Here is a 5414-nt window from a genome sequence, read left to right as displayed (position 1 = left end):
CACCCGACCGGTCAGACCGGTCCAGGCCAGAGCTGCTGCAGGACCCGTTAAGAAGCCCACTCTTCCACTCAAGAAGACTTGTGATGCTCAGAAGCATAAGAATAAAGTCAAGAGCACCTTCATCAAGCTTAAACACTGTATTTGCTACACTTGTTGAGCAAAAGGTCATATGAGTAAGGATTGCCCAAACGGTAATTTGCCTAACTCAAAACTTGTTCAAAATAATTTTGCTAAGCTTGGGAAGGACCAGATGAGTACATATGCTACTAAGGTGATCAAATCACCCAATGTTAGCATAAGGGCAATTTGGGTTCCCAAGTCTATTGTGGCTAACTTTGTAGGGCCCAACAAGAATTGGGCACCAAAGAAAACTTAAAAGGTTGCAGGTACATGGAGATGCATTGGAGAACTTGGTTCATTGGAGACTATTGTGCATTAAAGCTATTGACGAAGTTCAAGGAATAATCTTGCATATCTTCATCCAATGTCATCTCGGTAACTCGTTTCTAATTTCAAATTACATTAGTCACTTAACTCTTTGTGGGTACAAGTATGTCACTTGTGTTGAGCGTGTGACATTCTAAATAAGTGACTAAGGCATTTTTTTCTTTGAGTTACTACCCATATGCCGTGAGATGCATTTAATGGCTCTTGTGTAGAGCAATGTCTTGTTTTAGTGCAGATAAGCAAATATATCTAGTAGATCATTCAAGAGGCACAAGACATGGACAAAACGAGGCCTACTACAGTTCTGCCTGGTGTGACCGGTCTGACCGGTCTGAATCAGAAAAACTGCAGTAGACAGAAGAAACAAGAAAGAAGCTATATACAAAAGCTCTTTCTCAGTGCATATGATTAAAAGGCATCTCATGGGGTCATGTACTACAAGCAGTAAGAAATTCTACCATAAATTCAATTAAATATCTTTTATGTGCTTTGTGACCAAATTGTCAAAGTAGTCTCTCCTAGTCCCTTAATGTGGATAAAGTGCATCTAAAAGAAATTCAAAACTCTTATGCACTTATGTAGGGGGAGTTTACTTTACAATTTGTGTCTATGGGACTAACATTTTGTTCGAGTGAATTTGTAGTCTCTCTTGGTATTGATTATGCTCTCTATGGATCCAATGTGGGTTGATTTGAGTTTATCCATCTCTTGGATCAAATATTGATTGACAAAGCATAATCATGAGTACTTGTGCTACATTGAACACTATATCTCATCTTTGAGAGTCAGTGTTGTTTCTAAATTACTTATGCACAAGTTTAAGTGGCTAAATGGCAAAGGTATGTTTTATACTCACTTATGTTTTACCATTGAGCATCTAGGCCACATGTTCATGCTAGTGTGTGCATATATGTGCATCAAGTTCAAGAAATTTTATCACCTAGATGTTTAGATAAAACCTTCCTAATTGTGACTAAGTGTCAACCTTGTGTAAAATTGAGTAAGGTTTGAGCTAAACTTTCTAGTGTGGTGATAGCTTGACTTGTTGCATGCTACGAGTGTTGTAGGTTGTGTGTCAAATTTAAAGTATTTGGATCTTGGTCTTTGTGACCGTATCAATCTACTTGTAGCTATAGTTCTCATTGATTGCTTGATGGCTAGTCACAAGTAGTGAGATTTTCTCAAGTCCATAGATCCCTATCTTTATCACCTCTCTCATCCAAGGACTGGTTGTATTAGAAAATTCACTCATTCCTTGGAAGTAACAAGGAGCTTGTGGTTGGAAATCGTTCATTCTCAAAATGCTCCTTAAGTTAGTTCTTCTCTTTCCATCTAATTCCATGGTTAGCACATAAAGTCAGAGAATATGAAATTTTGGAAGTGCTTAACCATTTGATTAAAGGAATTTTCACTCACAAAACACTCTTGCACAATTTTTCTGCGCAAGGGTCGGATCATCCTGAGTTACCCCGGATGATCCGGCCAAACCGTTTTTTTTTTCAGTTCTGAGTAAGTCCGGATGATCCGGCCTTGGTCCGGATGATCCGAGGTTCCTCCCTCCGGATGATCCGGGATCCATTAGAAACATTTTTCGAGCTGCCTGGAGCCGACCGGTCTGACCAGTCTAATTCGGCAACTTCCATTTACCCCCCTCCGCAGGGTAAAACTATCAAAACCACTCTCTTTTCACAGCGCAGCCACAGACACCGCCTCCTTCTCTTCCTCCCGTGCGCCTCTCCTCCCTACTCCACTCCTTGGAGATTTGGAGTTCTTCCTCCTGTTTTGATTGCTCCATTAAGTTTGGTGGGTCTTGGAGGGGCGGACTGACCGGTGGTGCGGCCAGTTTTGAAGATCTCCACGAGTTCATCTCTCTCCCAAGGTTGGAGATCATGAACCGATACGTGAGAAACAGTGAGAAGAGGAGCAAACTCAATGAGGATCGAGTTGCACAAGCAGCTGGAGGGACTTCGAGCAGTGGTGGTACAGAGGCAGATGCTGTTGTGTCAGCTTCCCCGTCTCTTGCAGCAGCTCCGAGTCAGCATGAGTTGAGGCCTAGAAGGGCCAGGATAGATGCTCACCAGATGAATGTTGATGAATCGTCTGGAAATGACACAGAAGAGGACGAGCCTTACTTGATGAATCCTAGAGAGGGCAGTGATGATGAGAGTGAGAGAGATGACATGGTTGAGGATGAGGGAGATGGTGATGATGACAGCGATGATGAGTCAGAGGAGAGTGCAGCAGGCAGCTCAGACTTGGAGGGTCCTTTAGTGACCCCTGCTATTCAGATACCTATCAGGCAGGCCGGTGTTGAGTTAGTCAGTTACTATAACACCGGGATGACAGCGGCTGCATGTTTGCTGAGGCGTCAGAGTCCTTTGGATGTCCCAAAGGACACAGTTGACTACAGGTTTCACACTCACTTTCAGCAGGACTTCTACCAGTCCGTGATTCTAGCCAAGGCAGGGATTGCCTCAGAAGCCCAATGGGTAGATTGGACACACATCGCAAATTTGGTCAATGAGATTTGTGATGAGATGGCTCAGATGTGTTAGGACAGGCACATCAAGGATATTATGGGGTTCCAGCATGGTTGGAATAAGGAGGTGATAGCCCAGTTCTATGCCACAGACTATTTTGGGCATGATGCACAAAATGACAATGAGAGGACCATCTACTGGATGACAGAGGGACACCGCTACCAGTGTTCCTACACCTCTTTCTGTCGGTACTTGCGACTTGATGATCAGGGCATGAATCGTCCTAAGATTCACTATGACCTACCCTTGACAGCCGATCAGGTGAGATTTATGTATCCGAAAGATAGAGTTGGCAATGCAGGCAAGGTCATGGGGCGGTACACATACTACTCCATCAAGTCCTAGTGATATCTCAGCACACGCCAAGAACTTGATGAGCAGGATGCAACCAGATCCTCGAGGTGGTGACTTCAGTATTGGTGACTTCATATGGGAGGAGATCAAGCACATATTAGAGACTCCCTTGAAGACATATGGGTATGCACCATATATTATGAGGGACATACTGAAGGTCACTAGGAGGAACTTTGGGATGGACGTGAAGCATGAGCCGCTTAGGATCAAGCATCCTAAGCATGTGAGAGTTCCATCAGATGGCAGATATGATGAGGTTCAGGAGGAGGATCAGGGTCCACAGGATGATCAGAGTGCAGATGCATAGCAGCACGCTGAGGATATGCCTCAGCAGCAGGACCCAGCTGGAGGCTTTGTGCCTCACGAGGGTAGAGATGCTTCCCCTCCTCGCAGGTCTTCTTCTTCTTCCTTCAAACGGATGTTCAGAACTTTTGCAGGCATGATCAAAAACTAGAGGGACATTCTGGTTAATCAGGAGCGAGAAAGGAGGAACAACAAGAAGTTGAGGGATAATCAGAAGAGGATGCACACTGCCTTGCAGCTTCAGCCACCGCTCTCACCTATCTCTCCAGAGCCAGAGGCAGTAGTGATTTCATCAGTTGAGCAGATGATAGAGAGCTTCCAGGGCATGGATTTTGCACAGTATGACCACCTGGGCGAGCAGATGTTTTTTGATCAGGAGAGTCAGCCAGGTGGATCGTCTTCAGCTCCTCAGTTTCCTCACGGACCTCTGCCACACTTTGCACCACAGTACCGTCCAGGTTCACAGCTCTTTTCTATAGGCCCACAGATGTTCGCAGGACAGTTTGTGGGTTCTCAGTTTGCTCGACCATACTCAGGGCTCCCGCCGTTCACTTCTACTTTTATGGGGCAGATTCCACCGTTCAGTGCAGCAGCTCAGTTCGGGACTCAAGTCAGTTCGTTGACAGTTCCAAGATCGTCGGCGACATTTCCTATAGCTTATGCACCACCTCCACTTCACTTTGGGTTTGGAGGGACTTTGTCTTCACCAGACACGGGATATGCAGGGACAATTCCTTCACCTTCTACAGCTCCTGACTCAATTGAGGCGACAGTGGCCAACTGGAGTGACTCACTCTTTGCTTATCCGGGCAGTTCTGGTGGTTTCTCTTCTAGTGGATAGTGAGTTTCAGTTGGCAGCACAATCTTCTCTTCTTGTGCATTTTTTGTTGATGGATGACAAAGGGAGAGAAGATGAGATTAAAGCTTAGAGTATGTGTGTGTGCTGTGTTGAGAATAGATGTGTGTGAGTCTTGAGATCATCTTGTATCATCTAGCTCTTATCATGTATGGACGATGGATGTATGGTATGGACTTCATGATTTGGAGGATATGTGGATGTGTATGGATATGTTTGGATATTCTTGTCTCATCTTGTAATCATATCCATATTTATCGTATTAAGGACTTGTGCACTTGAGACACTTGTATTGTGTGCTACTGAGTGTATTTATCTTGTTTTAAATGCTTAAAAGACATTTGTGATAGTGTGAAATTTTTGTATGATGTAATGCTTTTCTTTCATCCTTGGGCTGTGTTGGCTATCTCTGACCGGTCTGACCAGTCAGAGGGACCGGTCTGACCGGTCTAAGCCTTGTGGCGTGCTGGCTGGTGTGGACCGGTCTGACCGGTCCCAGGGACCGGTCTGACCGGTCTGTGGCAGCAACACTGCTTTTTGTTTACTTGTGTGGTTTACATGTCATATTGCATCACGGGTTTATTTATGATGTTCACACATACTTGTTGCACCCCACGGATGCTGAGATTTAGGGGGAGTCTCATTTGTGATCAATATGTGTAATTTGGCATGTGAGGCCAACTTGTGTTGAATTCGATTCATTTGGACATATTGAGGGGGAGCTCCAACTAAATCTGAGAATTCAAAAGCTTTATTGAATATCTTTTTGTAAGCTTTAATCGGGTTGTCATCAATCACCAAAAAGGAGGAGATTGAAAGCATATAGGCCCCTAGTGGGTTTTGGAGTATTGATTGACAACACGATTAAAGGACTAACTTGTTTGTATGAGATTATGAGCAGGAATTTAATTGTG

The sequence above is a fragment of the Panicum virgatum genome, chromosome 6N (genome assembly GCF_016808335.1).
Source record: "Panicum virgatum strain AP13 chromosome 6N, P.virgatum_v5, whole genome shotgun sequence".
Classification (NCBI taxonomy): domain Eukaryota; kingdom Viridiplantae; phylum Streptophyta; class Magnoliopsida; order Poales; family Poaceae; genus Panicum; species Panicum virgatum.
This window is presented reverse-complemented; position numbering follows the sequence as displayed.